General features: G+C 41.7%; 1 protein-coding gene across 4 annotated transcripts in view; it reads left to right on the top strand.

The window, feature by feature from the left end:
- Nucleotides 1-16,336, top strand: part of kek5 (kekkon 5) — a 177,425-nt gene that overhangs the window by 57,565 nt on the left and 103,524 nt on the right. For all 4 annotated transcript variants that reach the window (XM_046632984.2, XM_046632985.2, XM_046632983.2 and 1 more), the window contains one exon: nt 4,938-5,066. The gene's annotated coding sequence lies outside the window, so the exon portion shown is untranslated. The remainder of the gene's footprint in view (nt 1-4,937; nt 5,067-16,336) is intronic.

The raw sequence follows: 16,336 nt of genomic DNA, 5'->3' as shown, positions 1-16,336 counted from the left end.
CGTTACATATTCGGGGTTACCTACGACAACCGCGACGGGTGTAAACACACAAGTCACGGACGTGGACGCGTGGAAAGTCTCTCCAACTTTCGATCCCCCCTTCATCGCGATCGAGATACACCCTAACCTACGTATTATACGAGAAATATCGGAGGAAAAATACACGGAAGACAAACGGTGGAAGTTCGGTCTCGCGGTACACGCGGATCCCTTATTGCTTTCTGTTCCTTCTTTCCTCGCTCACGTGTCGCTGAAGTTGCACGCACCGGCGGACGAAGAGACCCTTCGGACGAAGGAGGAAAATAAGTTGGTAATATGTATTTATAACGATTTCTCTTTCTTCATACTTTACAGTTTTTCCTTCTCTCCTCTGCCTGTCGTCGAGATACCCTTGTTATTTGCTCGGCTACAACGAATTGATTTGAATTTTTACAACAATTGTACGGAATTTCGCATCATGAATATATTATGGGAATGAATTTTTACAGGTTCGATTTTCTTCGATCGGTTGTTTCTTACCGTTTGGCGCGTATGAAAAATTATACAGGCGTAGATCCCTATTTCTATGTACATGGAAAAAAAAAAATAAAAAATCAAACTAGCCGTACATACGTTGCGGGTGATTTTAACATTGTTAGTTTTTGAAATTCGCGAAAGGTCTGCACTGAATGTAGTTTTATCTTCTCTGGAAAAAAAAAGAAGAAATTGAAAAAAAAAAAAAAATAATCGTACGATTTTTGAATTAATGATTAACTCCCGATAACCGAATTAATATTCCTCGCTGTATTTCTACCCGCGTATAATATGCAGCGGAATGCCCCGAAGGAAAGTATTTAACATGCGGTTATGCAGCAGATGCACCGTGCACTCGGTGGTGCGGGTGGTGTTATTCGCTCGGTTGGCAAACGCGAACCCTGGGAAGTGTGTCACGTGTTTACGCGCAAACAATGAACGCTGATTCTATATTTATATATATATATACACGTTTACTAATATAATGTAAACCATGTACTTATTATGAATGCGCGCTGTAGGTGGGTATATAATTAATTAGACACTTCCGCGCGCGTGGGTTGTATAACATTTAACTAATGCAAACCGCTATATTTTTCACCTTACTTAGCTACGGTATCCGATGCAACTCCTCAACCATTCGTTGGGCTGGATATCGCGCAGTTTTTTGGTTTTTTTTTTTTTTTTTCTCGATTTCTCCAACATTCGCCAAACGATTCACAGAGTTTTTAGCTAATCACATCTTGTTATTACCGTAGCGGATGTAAATTGATCTGTAACAAATCGCGGACGTGCAGCGTATCAGAGAAAACCGACACGTAACAACAAAGTCGAAAAGTATAGACGACACGGAAGTTCATGTAAGGTTTATATGGCATTAGGTAGAGAGGAGAGATTTCCCGGGTGGCAAACGGGAAAATAAGTGGATTGAAAAATTGGATAAAAAAAAAAAAAAAAAACGCGTACGGGGGGCCAGATGCCGGACGAAGACGAGGACGAGGACGAAGCAGCGTGGTTTATGCGTTTAAAAAAATTGTCACGTTCACGCGAATTGGTTTTAGCTACGATAAACGAGTACGTGCAGTCGTATGTTTTGTTCGTAAAACGTACGTGTCCTCATCCCTCTCACTGGAAAAAAGAAAGAAAAAAAAAAAAAAAGAAAAAAGGGATGAGAGCGAGAGGAAAAGAGCTAAAAAGAACAAGGGAAAAAGGATTCGACCTGCATCGATTGTCCCGTGTGCACACCGGACACGTGGCGTCACACATATTCCCTCCTCCCGTCTACTTTCTACCAGAATTCAAGCAGTCGTGACTCGACGTGTCTATCCGAAAGCGAGTGACAAGAGTCGAAAGTCTGCAGGAACAATCAGGAGTCTGCTTTTGGGACCGTTTTCACTCCAGACGAACAATCGCGGGTGATGATAGTGGCTGGCTGTAATTAGCAATTGGTAGCTCCTCAAGATCGAGAATCAGACGTCGAAGGACGCAGACTGGAATGTCGGGATGATATTATCTGCTAGGTATATAATGTACCTAGGTACCCATCAGCGGAACGGGGTTGGGTTCTTATTCGAAGCTCACCGTCGAGGCGCAACCAAGTTTCTCCGGCACCTAGGTGAGGAGTACCTACGTACGCAGAGGGTTGTTCCATTCGCCGTTCCAATAATGACATTCGCCGTTCGCCTGCATTTACCCATTTGCATCCCTAAATGAGATGATGTTACAATGCGGACGGGGGTTTTAACAAAGTTTCATCGGACTTCCGCCATCTCGCTTTCCTTCGCTTCGCCACGCGTCGCGTCTCTTTTCTTCCTTTCCTTTCCTCGCATTCTGCGAAACGATGCCATTCGCCTTCGGCATCTCTAAACTTCACCTTCGCATTAATACCTTTCCAAGGCGAAAATTTCCCTGCACCCGAGCCCCATTCGCTTCGGGATCTGTATTACCAACTATCAGACGCCTGCAGGTTCGTATTCATCCTCAGTTGGAGTAGACAACCAGTTATAATAGTTTCCCTGGTAGTGGGGATATAATATTCCCTCTATCAAAACATCGCTGGCTTTGGTTATAATATTGTTTCATTCGTTTATTAACCTCATCGTTCTCGACACGCGTCACAATTGCCTCGCGAGAATATTCACAAATTATTATACCCGCATCCCGAGGTTCTTTGACGATACGCGAACGGGTTTTGAATCGAAAATTTTTCTACACGACGAAGGCAACTCCAGATCAAATATCGACTCAGCCGTTTATTGCACCGCTCATAATATTCATGCAGACTCGCGTGTCAAAAATTCCTCCATTCTACACAAACCTCTGACACATGCGTACACGATACTCGACGTTTTCATGTTTGTCGAAAACGAAATATCGTTTTGACCTATGTACCTACAAGTCGTCCTGTGCATACGTATAGGTATATACCTATACATATATGTATGTATAGGTTTACACTGAATAAATATAAATTGAATTTTTGCACGGAAGAACGGTCGCTCGAGTCTCTCGTTCGTCCGCTCCATCGAACTATTTATTCATGCACGTCCTGAATGCAGTCAAATGTCGCGATGCAAATTCTTCATTTTATGAATAATTAATTGACTCCAGAACGGGATGATTACGATGATAATGATAGTAATAATAATAACAATAGTAATGATAATAATAACAATTTATCCAGCCAGTGGGAATTGGCACAAAAAAGAAAAGTAACAATTCGTTTTGACATCGTTGATGATTACAGGCGCGGTCAGATTCGATTAGGGAATAAGAGCAGTGACAGACCGTTGATTATCCGGTATTTGGCCGTGGCCCGATCCGCGGAACAGTTCTGTGGATAGTTATCGTTAATTGACATATCCCGGTTGTTATAATTAGCAGTAACTTCGAGTGACGGTTTGTAGCAGGAGCTGCTGCTGGTTGGACGGAGGACGGTACGGACGATACTTGAACACTTCGATACATGTACGCGTGTGCGGCCTCGAAGTTGGTTGCTAATTATTCAACCGACTCTGACCCGCGTGGCAGTTTGAACGCGAGGGCGATACGGCTATGTTGCAAAATCGTTATCCAATGTCTTACGGACCCCCTTAAATTTCGCCCCCCCCCCCCCCCGAAACGAATTCGCGAATCGCATACTAAAACCAGACGTGATTCTCAATTAACGAATTAAACGTAATGCTTTTATCAGACCGAGTAGGTTGTATAGTACCTACCGTCACTCGGTTCTACCCATTCATCTTGCAACATCGAATTATACCCTGTTCTTACTCGATATCCCGACCGCGTATTCCGCCATCCCGGCACCCCGCGGTTATCCAGGGGCGGAGAGGTAACGGAATGGGATTGTATGGGTGTTTCATGAGGGGATTCAACGGCTAAACGTTGTACGAGAGAAATCCAACCCTCGGTATTCCTTCGGTGGTCTTGGAACCCCGAATGCCGGCCAGTTTTCACCTCCTCCCCCCTAATTTTTTTTTTTTTTTTTGCATCGGAACACATCAAGTCGCTCATGCTGCGAAGATTCTATCTTCGTTCTCATGGTTATATTTCCGAAACACGCGTGCACCGTCAGGCGAATGGTCGAAAAAAGATTTAAAAAATTTTTAATCAATACTCGTGGCTACACGTATTGAAAATCGGCAACGTTTTTCGTTTAATCGTCGTCTATTTCATCACGTCGCGCGAAACGGCTGCACAATTTTACTTATTATACACGCATATGCGATTTTATAAAATTCTGAAGCACAAGGCACCGATTACCAGAGGTAGGAAATTTAAGGCTTCATGGCGATGCGGTGTTCGTTTCTGTTTTACCTGAACGATCGGCGATTTTACTATTATTTCGATTTTCAGAGTTGACCTGTGTTACATACACGCTGCATACACCTAACAATAAGTATGTTTGCCTGCAGTCAGCAGCGCTACGAAGGCCGTCGGTTGCAGTATTGGCAAATTGTTCGATCCGTCGATATACGCACGTTGATCGGTCTGCAGTTTGTTGCAATGGCGGAATTATCATCCCTGTAGCCAACGGAGTGCGGAAGTTAATCCATTCAATCCTGACCGATTTTATTTTATTTTACTCTTTTGTTTCCGCGCGTGTGTATTTTGCAGGTCCGCCTTTCCCACTTGTACTTCCCAATCAATCCCAAGAGCTTTTATTTCAATTTTTTTTTTTTTTTTTTTTTAAATTCTTCCCGTCACCTTTGCGGCAAAATTTCTGAAGCGAGTAACGAACCGGCGAAAGAGTGAAATAAAAAGGGATTAACGCACGAACTCCGACTTTCATTTCTCATCCCCTTCACCGCGCTATTTCACGATCTTCTCCATTTTATCTTAATTTTTTATTCCCTGATATGTATATATATATATACAAACACAGTTCTACATCCGCAACTTTTGCTTTTATATGTTTACAGGTACGAGCCACAACGCCGCTGGGTAATGATACGGAAATAAAACGCGAGTTGGGTGATCAAAGAGAATTCTGGCAGTACAGTAACACGTACGCGGCTTACCACCCAGCATCGCAGAGAGGAGAAGGGAAGGTTCGTTTAATATTAATATTAATATTAATATCTTTCATTTACTACGGGCATTATGATCTTTCGCTTCGTATCATTCGCATCTTGTAAATTTCACGTATCGTACCTAGTGACTGTTCGACCAAATGTACTTTCTGCTTAATGTACTGCTTTCTTTATCGCTATTATGATTATTATTTTTACTGTTGTTACCATTGTTGTTGTTATTATTATTCTCCTTTTTTTCGCGTTCCCTGCACGCAACGCTTCTCGTGGTATAAAAATTATGCACGAGTCATGCATTTTGAGAGATAATTTCAACCATTTCGGAAATTATGTGTACAACGATGCGAGGGTAACAAACACACGAGGATTGGAAGCTTTATATCATATCATATCATATCATACGACGAAAAGTATACTTGTTTTTTGTTTTTGCTCGTTTTTATTCTTTAATTAATTCAGGAACGCAGTTTATATACGCATACATACGTATATATCGTATGTCTGACAGCACGATTTCGGCGTATTGTGTATACAGTATACATACATAGGTGTGTACGACCAACTTGTACACGTACATATATACATATACTTCTTTGATACTCCGTAATATAATCAGGACTTGTTTTCCGTATCTGTATAATGCAAAATATCATCTCCCCCTGATTACATTACATCTGATTTTGTGTTAAAGTTTTATACACAGAGTTTGAAGAGTTTTAGAATTTAATCGGATGCTAATGATATGATACGCATATCATTATTTTGTTTACCGAGCTTGTTTATTTATTCCTGAACTATGATCCTCGGTCTCCGGGGGTTGTTTTCTCATTCTATACGATATTATAATACGTATCGGAGCGTAATGCATCATAGCACCTATCTACCAACGTAACGCGTATCGACAACGCATATAAATGCATTCAAATTTTATGGAAATCATTATTATCGCACCATACCGGTACGTAGCAACGATGAGAAATCTCCACCATCGTGCATCCCGTTTTACGATTATACGCGTACTCGACCGTTTTTGCTTCTGTCCCGCTTACGCATTGTACAGGTATACAACGTACACGCATTATCGTCGACGTTGCCCCTTCGTCATCGGACATTTTCAATTCAATTATCGCATTGACATACCTACCTACTTCACTGCTGTACGCTCTGTGCCTGTCCATGTTAATAACGCGATTAGTAATCGACAACGTGACGCGGTTATCGGCTGGTATCTCTCGTTCGTTTTGGTCAATTTCAAATCAAGTGAAATCAAACAGCAGTGCAAAACCAGGGATATCGTGTTCATCCATTGAGTATAACATATCTAATGGTTTTTAAACATTCTTTTTTTTTTAATTATTATTCATTATTATAACTGTACAGCGATGACCCGTCAGGATATTAATTGAAAATAATTTTCAAACAGATCAATTTATACGCTCGCGATTCAGGATTTATTTTATTCAATGTATCCCAACAATCGGTGCGGGTGCGCTTCTATTATTGACTTTGTTTTTGACGTATAAATAACGGTTTATCACTATCGAGGGAAAGAGGTGGGCCGGTTAGGCAGCAAAGCGGTATAATTCGGAGGGCGTCGCGACGCCTGGCACCGAGTAAAATTACATTTCCATCATGAACGCGCGCGCGTGCGCGTTTTATGGTTTGGACGGGGGGGGGGGGGGGGGATGGGGAGGGTTGGGAAACGTGTTGAAGAAACAGAACATTACCACCGTTTCAACTCTCGTCCCGGTCCGCCCTTGATTGAATTATAATTACATTATTGAATAATAACAGACGTCCCGCCGTCGCTGTGCCGCGGTTCAGTAATATTTTTTTATTTTTTTATACCCCTCTCTTTACGCGCGTTTATTAACTTCCGAAGAAACGACGACCTCGGGCTAATGCTGAATAACCCATGTTGATATAACGAACCCGCTACGTCATAATGGAGAAGGAAACTAGAGCCTGACGCCATTGCTTTTTTAATTTTTTCATTTCACTTTTTTCCCTACGACGAAACGAGACGCGGACTAAAATATCGTTGGATCGCATTTTTTGCTCTTCTTCTTTTCTTTTCCTGGCATATCAGTGTAGGTAGGTACACGTTTTCAATTCAGCTGGCATAAAAGTAAGAAAGAAAAATTGTAAAAACAAAAAAAAAAACGAGGCCTCAACGATCAGGAAGTCAAATTTTTCTCAACCTCTGTATATTATTTGTTTCCGCAATGATTGACTTGCCCTACTGGTCCGCGCTCAGGCGGCAGCAGCGTGATATGCTGACTGGATTGAAGCTTTTAGATCGCTTCGATGCGCGGCGGCCGGACGGACGAATCGATTATCCCGCAGAAACCATTCGTAAAAACAAAATGTTGGTTTCATTCTTCTCGTTGAATCCGTAACTAGCAGCAATCAGCGTTTGTATGTTCCGCTGCTGTTTTCCTCGTGTCCGTCCGTCCGTCTCGTAATTTGCATCCTCCATCCGTACAACCCTGTTTTCAGCAGTTCATTATCGCGAAAATAATATCACTTCTTCGGTAATCAGAATTTGAGAAATTCTTGTCTATCCACGTCACTAAACTATGTATACGTACGTATATGGGCTATTCCGCGTCAACCGGATCAGTCATCTCTCAGATATTTTTTTAATTTGGCATGTGGATTGTGTAAGGGGAGTTAGATTTTTGTGCCAAAGCGCGAATCTCATAATGCAAAATTCGATTTTTTATTAACAATAACAAATTAGACTCCCATTTTTTTCAAAAATTCATAACTTCGGCAACAAATTAGATACAATTTTTTTTTTTTTTTCAAATTACGCGGAAAGCTCCATAGAATTTAAAAAAAAATACGAAATGGTAAAAAAAAGTTGTTATCAATTGTTTATTTAACAATTAATTTTTCAAAGATTTTTAAAACAGTGACCGACACGATCAAAAAATTTTTTTAAAATTCTGACATGTTCCTTGAACTGTACTACAACCTGTGAATTAATTCCAGAGGGGTGTTTTTCTTCGTTTTCGAGTAAAAAATCATTAAAGGTGTCGATGCGCATGAAATTGCGGCGCGTCGAGTCTTTACGTAATGGCGGGCGGCCGGTTGCCGTCCACCGCTACCCCGCGGCGGCGTCGCGGCGTTATTTTAGAGTCATTTTCACGATGTAGGACATGATTGAAAAATCTGAAAAAAATACTGTACCTTCACAAGGCCTGCTCAAAGCGATAAGTGAAGTTTCAAGAATGTGTTTTTCACCGTTTTTTTATTACAGAGATTCAAAATAACAGTTACGCACCATGAGAGTGCACATAAATGATAATAATTACATAACTTGCTACTTATTTTAGTACTTATAATCACCCCCGAAGATATGTGGAAGCTGCGAAATGAACGCACTTACAATTATATATTTCATACAAATAAATCGCTTATTCTATGGATACAATCTATTAATCTTTGATCAAACTGGGCATTAAACTTAGAAATGTGAGCAAAGGTTTTCGTCATAACTTACATGGCTATCTTAGCGCATAGATTTACGGGTAAATGACTCATCAGAGGAAGAGTAAACCCTACATTCTACAGTTTTTATAGATAGAGGTAAAAATGAATGGAATCGTCGAGTGCCTTCAACCGTTATTGCTTGGTTCAATCGCGGCTTCAATAATTTTTCATGTTCTTCGTGTTCGCTGTTGCTGCAGAAGTCAAATGCGATATTTTTTAATGCACTCACACTCCATTCGAATAATTGCCTTGGAGTCAAAATAAGATTTTCATTGGGCCGCTGTAGGCTTGCACGTGCAGCAAATCTTTTCACAGTTCCACCAATGCCATCACATGGACTTTTTCCATGTGACGTTGCAAAGAAATGCCATTCAGCCTCGACATTGAAGTCGTCAAAATGATGAGTCAAATTAATGAAGTTGCTTTTATTTTTATATTGTGCACTAGCACCGTCAGTAAAATAAATCATTTTCTTGATAACTTCACTACCGAAGAACTCAAAAAGCTTACCGATTAGTTTCTTCTGAAACAGATGGACCGCGACTGTATTATGTTGTAGATTTTCTGATATGATAACGAAGCTTTTATGCTTTAAGTCCTCATTTTCAACATAATACACAACAAAAGGATGGATGGTAGCTTGATTGTTATTCCAGTGGAAGCTTTGAATTTCATCTTGAACAACAAATGCATAGTTTTCAGCAAAGTCACCCAAAACTAAGAACTCCCCTGGTTGTAGACGATGTTTTCTGTCTTTCAAATATGCACTTTGCTGTTTAGCAATGAAATCATGTTTCTTGAGGGCTATCGTCTGTTCCTTTAGCGTCTCGAGGAACGTTTCCGTTTCTTGCGTGATCGTTTCTAAAACAGATCGATCCGTATGAGTCCACCGTTTGTAGCTAATACTTTCTACGAAATTATCGTCGAATAAACTTTCCATTTCGTGTGTAACCATATCAAAACTTGGACAACTACTACAATCACCGAGATAGCACAAAGGATTTGGAGAGTCACACGATATCTGTTTTATCAAATCGTGGTACGTTCTTTTGAATGTCTGACAAATTGAGCTAACCGCCACCAACATAAGTTTCACATTCTGGTGAATTTTGCAAACACAAACTGTATGTGTTCCTGTTGGTCCAGCTAAAATACACTGCTTTGGGCGGAGTTCCGCGAATTTTGTAAATCCAATCTTATCATTCGGATGCTGTTGCTTGAACGCGGCGTAAGCTTCCTTCAGATCACACAAAACAAGTCGTTTTTGGACTTGATGTTTTGAACCATCCACATCGCGAAGAGTGACAAAATCTTTCTGACCAGGCATGATCCGACTTATTTCATCAGAACAGTAAAATTCCACTACATGAGAGACAACATCATCACAAAGAGTGCGAGATGGTCTTGGATCTGGGGAGGATCCAAATCCACGCTCACTTTGCAATATTTTAGCTTTACGAGCCATTCTATATGAACAATCAAATTGTAACTCCAATTCTCTGATGGACCAACTACGAGGAGTCATTGTGAGATATTTAATTTTGTCCGCGACACACTTCGCGTTGATAAACAATTCTTTCACATCACACAACAATTCTTGCCCGATATCATTCTCAAGAAACATTTCCACACTGCTCTGTTCACTAATTGGTGAAGGTGAAACAAGATCGTCACCACTCGCATAATTATGATTCATATCACTTACCTCGTTTTTATCAGATGGAGTAATTGTGTTGCATTTGTACAATTTTATTCGACAATCCATGCACACATATTCTCCTAGGTCCGGAAACTTTTTCCGTAATGCTGGTGTCACTGGCTTTACCAAATTTCGCACCCAATTATGGCCAACTCTTTGGAAAGGATTACAGCACCGTTTCACATCTGTTGTAGACATTGCTTTCAGAAATGAATTACTTGTGTGAAGAATGAGACGATGTATTGCACTGATCGCTACACTGGTATTCGATTGAATGTTATGCATTTTGAAATGCTCGAAATTTATACTCGTTCAGAATAGTGCTTCACCCACCCAACAACTCTTCTGATTGGTTGAATTCCACCAATGGGGCTAACATAATGAAGGTGCATTTCAATGTACCTGACTTTAGCCAAATGACCCCTTCGCGGAATCGAGGTGGTGACCCGGACTACCTGGATAATGAAGGATTTAGGTGACGCATGCACAGGTGGACGTATTCCATATCCTGGAATATAGTGCTTCACCCACCCAACGACTCTTCTAATTGCTTGAATTCCACCAATGGGGCTAACATAATGCAGGTGCAATTCAATGTACCTGACTTTAGCCAAATGACCCCTTCGCGGAATCGAGGTGGTGACCCTACCTGGACTACCTGGATAGTGAAGGATTTAGGTGACGCATGCACAGGTGCAGGTATTCCATATCCTGGAACAACACTTGACCTGTGTTCGTAATTCATGTTTGAATCATAATGCGTCATAACAAATTTCGAATCTCTGTAATAAAAAAACGGTGAAAAACACATTCTTGAAACTTCACTTATCGCTTTGAGCAGGCCTTGTGAAGGTACAGTATTTTTTTCAGATTTTTCAATCATGTCCTACATCGTGAAAATGACTCTAAAATAACGCCGCGACGCCGCCGCGGGGTAGCGGTGGACGGCAACCGGCCGCCCGCCATTACGTAGAGACTCGACGCGCCGCAATTTCATGCGCATCGACACCTTTAATGATTTTTTACTCGAAAACGAAGAAAAACACCCCTCTGGAATTAATTCACAGGTTGTAGTACAGTTCAAGGAACATGTCAGAATTTTAAAAAAATTTTTTGATCGTGTCGGTCACTGTTTTAAAAATCTTTGAAAAATTAATTGTTAAATAAACAATTGATAACAACTTTTTTTTACCATTTCGTATTTTTTTTTAAATTCTATGGAGCTTTCCGCGTAATTTGAAAAAAAAAAAAAAATTGTATCTAATTTGTTGCCGAAGTTATGAATTTTTGAAAAAAATGGGAGTCTAATTTGTTATTGTTAATAAAAAATCGAATTTTGCATTATGAGATTCGCGCTTTGGCACAAAAATCTAACTCCCCTTACACAATCCACATGCCAAATTAAAAAAATATCTGAGAGATGACTGATCCGGTTGACGCGGAATAGCCCATATCTAAGGATATACGAATCTCGTCAGGGTGGGCGGATTTTTACGTCTCCGATCCGAAGCGTCGTGACTGATTTCCCGCAATGTTCATTAATATCAACCACCTCCATCACAGCGCGTTCCAACTCTTTGATCAAGTCTGATCATGACGCCACCTTAGCTCAGAGATCCCAAAGACGCTCCGGGGTGTCGTCTTTACTAATGCCCGGGCAAACCGCAGCTAATTCAAGTGCGAAATTCTCGCTTGCCTCTGCAATGCGGTTCTGTTCCGACATCAAACAAACACCGTGGAACATAAGGGTTAGTTTCCTGTTCCTCGTTGCTATTCTCTGTTCGTCATTTGGCGTGTACTATTTTGTGTTTGAAGCAATCTGCGCATTTTCACCCTGGTCGACTATCAATTCTATAATCCGAAAGCAAGCGTTTAGTATCTTTTATTATCCTCGTGTAATTTGACGCTTTATATATTCGCGGCATTCGCGAGTGGAAAATTGGAGTCAGGGGGAAAAGGGGAGGCGACGAAATTCGTGGCCAGAATTGGAATAGGTCAATTTCCCTGTCCTCGGCTTGTTTGGTTGGTCTCCGGATTTCTTCAGGAGAGTCTCTTTCATATAATCGCTACCCGAAAGGGTCGCGCGTCCACGCCTTCCAACCGCTTTTGCCCTTTGCGGCGATCCGCCCGTTTTCACCTCTTCTTTCTTGACTTTCTACACCGCTAAACTTTCCTTGATATCGCCTGTAGTGCGGGATGATCGGGCTTATATGTACGTACTTTCGCATGTATAACGGATGCTGCAAAAAGGACTCGTCGCGACGAATTGTTGAAGATATTTGTTACTCACTACTGGAGTGAGGATTGCAAATTGAAATTTGATTCTGTTGAATTTAAGATCGTTGATTGCGATGGTTGGGGGGTTAATAAAAATTCTCGGAGGTTGAAGAAAAATCTAGAACAAAGGGAAAATTGTTAAAAGTTATGCAAATTCGCTGACAAAATCATCCGTGTGAAAATTGCGCAAATTGGACAATTTGGAAAAAATACTTTCCCTTTTATCTGCCATCCCTTGATTGGTATACGCGTGTCTAAGGATCGTATATATATATCTGAGATATGTACCTGAAATTTGATTTTTTGGCCTCTATGTTCGAATATAACCCGAAGTTGTATTTGATACGCGTATACGTAGACGACCGGGGAAAAAAGTTGGTTGATTATTTAATCAGCACGTATACGGTGTTTTTCGCTTCGACGATCCAAGTGTTTTATTTTCACAGCATCCGAGTAAGCTGTAAGAAAATACCAACGTACTCATATCTTAAACGGAGAGAATAATAAAAGTAAAGAAAGCGTTATAAATACTTATTCAAAAATATCCCAACACAAATATCAAAACGAGACAAAGTAGTAGAAATAGGAAACGAAAAGCTGAACGATCGGCGAAATTGGAGCAGCGAAAAAAAAGCTAACGAAGGCAGCGAAAAAATGTGGAAAAAATAGCTCGTTCTACCACCTCGTCGAGGAGAGTCCCGTGGGTGTTTCCTTACTCCGGGTTGCTCTCTTTCGCTCTCTCTCTCTCTCGCTTAATTTCAATGTGAAGCGACGTCAAGCTTAGTCCCGAGGATGATACCTCGTCCTGAGAGCTAAGTTGACTAGCGATGATTATAATGGAAGCGTATGTGTGTGCAAATCGTCGTACCTACGTGGAATTATGTAGACAGTAGTCCTTTCATATAGTGTCGGAAATTCGCAGTTGTCAAACACCAAGTACTCTGCAGATTCCTCCCGGATTAACTAGACTTATAACTGCTGTGGGGCCATGGGCGGGGGGGGATTCACCCGGACGAGCTATGAATTACGCATTACTGAACAAGTCATGGTTTGTTCCTCGGTCATGTGTAACTTGTACCTAATGTTAGTCGGAAAGTCTGGCGATCGGTAGCGGCGACCAAACCCTTTACACCACTGCTCCGAAGTGCCGATCCATCGATCGTTTTCGTTAGTTTGCAGGGTATTCCAACTTTAACGTTAGGCGGTTGTTATATACCTGCTAGTTATACACACCGGGTAATAACTTCCCAACGTTTGACGAGCGCAAGCCCATTGTGTACGGGATGTTTGAAACTGCACGCTTCCTGCGGTGTATTGTATAAACCGAGATATATGTTGAGCTGTTAAAAAGTACCCGTTATATGTTTGAACCGCAAACAAGTACAACTTGTTCCTTTTTTCCTTTTTCTTTCAATTTTTTTCTTCTCTCTTAGCGTCCTTTCAACGTATAATTGAATCCAAGCACAGTGGCCGAGCTTTAAGCGATCACAGCATCGTGTAATCAGGCGTCGCGAATTCAGTCTAAACGCGTTTCGTGTCGTCAATTGACGAGTCCAAGTTGCCGCTGTCGCGTGACGGTTCGGAACGTTATCATCAATACCGTCAGCCGCCGTCGGCTTGGCGTTTATTAGCCCTAGAGTGAATGAAAATTTAACGTGAAACTTGGGCTCGAGGCGCGGGGTTCCTTGGCCTTATTCAGAGGCCGCGTCAACGACGACGACGTCTGCTGACGTTACTCTCGACGAGCAAGTTTGAACCGATTCGCGGTGACGACCCTTCGTCGTTTTCCAGGAATCCCCTTCCGCTTTGCGGGTTACAAAAACAGGCCGAGGACGCGCGCGCGCGCTTCGCTTTGGGGGTAGGTGGAGGTGGAGGAAGAGCTCTTGGTGCATTTCCGGTCGAGGTGGCCCTAACAAGAAGGCCTACGTGGGTACCTACGTCGTGATCCGCTCGGGCGATAGTGGGAAAGTTTTACGTATGCTAGAACAGGGTGGCTAGCACCCTCGGCAACAACTTCATCGCTGCTTGATAAATGACCCCTCCGGCAACCCAACCCCTCGCCCTTTCTCTCTCTCTCTCTCTCTCCCTCTCTCTCTGTCTCTCTCGGAGTCGAGTTCGGCCCTCCCCAAGGAAGCTACTGGCGTATCACGGATGACGGATCGACCCGCGACCCTGCAAGCTGCTGGCCGCGGCCTTCCGCCGGACTCTTATCGCTATCGCTATACCGATATAGCTCGGCGAACCGCCGAGCGTTCAACCTGACCCATTCGGGACCCTCCGATCCTACGGCCGGATCCAACACTGTAATCTACTATCCTGCACTTTCTTATCCTCTCGTTATCCTCTTTTCACCTAATGTCCCGCGGACAGCTCGGACGCTCCGTTCAAAGTGTCGTTATTGCAGCATCGGGGGAAAAAGGATTATTTACTTTGAATCCCGGCGTGATTTCTTCTTTCTCTCGATCTCTGTCCATCTCTCCCTCTCTATCCTTCTCTCTTTCTTTCTTTTCGCGTTTCTTTTTCGTTCAATGACTCTTTGACAAGTTCGAGATTGAATTCGATCCAAGGAACTTGTCACATTATACGCGGTCTGTGAGAGTTTATTCTTCGAATATATTTTCAGTGGTTGAGAATACGCGGGATAAAATTGCCTGCAGCAATTGATGAGGTTGCATATATTATACAGAATGTGTATTATACACACTTGCTCAAGGGTCGTTCATCATCCCTTTCGTTTTCGTCGGTCTTGATTTTCATACCATTCAATACAGGTATGTATTTCTGATGTAGATATATATAGGTATATATACGTGTAAGTGAGTATACACCTTCTCCTCTTCTTTATCTTCTTCTTTTTCATCTTCTTCTTCAAACGTAAATTAATCACATTTTGGATATCCCCCCCCCCCCCAAGAGACGGTGTCTTTAATTCTATATTCAGACGTCCGTATTTCTCAATCACCTCACGCGAATCCGCTAGCTGTTACACCTGCGCAGCTATAATATACCAAGTTGATTTATCTTCGTCTTGCGAAATGAATATAATATGAAGGGATTGCTGAGAAGCAGAGAGAAAAAAAAAAAATGGACTCAATCGCCGTGTGCAATATACAATGGTTTAGTCTTTTCTCTTCTTTAGATTTACAGTATACATGCAAGCGCGTGTAACTGAGTGTAGTAGAGATCACGAGAAGACGGTGGTTAAGGGCGAGCGAGGTGAATACGAGTCGCGGTTTTTTATTTTTTTTTTTATTTTTTTTTGAAACGTGACGGTGGTTTGAGAGAAGGAAAACACGAGCCTCCTGAATATTTCTCTTTAGGCACACCTATAACCCAACGTCTTTGACAAGCGCCAAGCAAACTAAAAGCCCCCCCCCCCGCCCTTAATTGCGTTATGTACGTACTACGAAACACGTTCATTGCCATCGTGTATTTCTCATCTCTTTTTTTTTTTCCTTTTTTTTATTTCTCCTTTTCATCTTTAGTGCCTGTTTCCATATTCCGGTAACTCTCTGTAAGGTGAGTACATATATAGATACGAGGGTGGGGATGTACGAATAAAAGCATTACAAAAGCTCACGCACAGCTTCAACAACGCGAAGAAAATAAATAAATAAGTAAATGTGAATAATAAAAATAACATGGTAGTGAATAAAGGAGGAGACAATAATCTTGCAAAGAATGAGAAGTGCCCGACGGGAATTTTTCGCGTGTATGGACTCAATGTTTGCAGAAATTATACGGAAAGTATATTATAATGTAAATGTATATGCCGGGCCTATCTTCTTTCGCACAGTCTTCGAAGAGTTTTCAT

This window comes from Neodiprion pinetum, chromosome 6 (genome assembly GCF_021155775.2).
Source record: "Neodiprion pinetum isolate iyNeoPine1 chromosome 6, iyNeoPine1.2, whole genome shotgun sequence".
Classification (NCBI taxonomy): Eukaryota; Metazoa; Arthropoda; class Insecta; order Hymenoptera; family Diprionidae; genus Neodiprion; species Neodiprion pinetum.
This window is presented reverse-complemented; position numbering and strand designations above follow the sequence as displayed.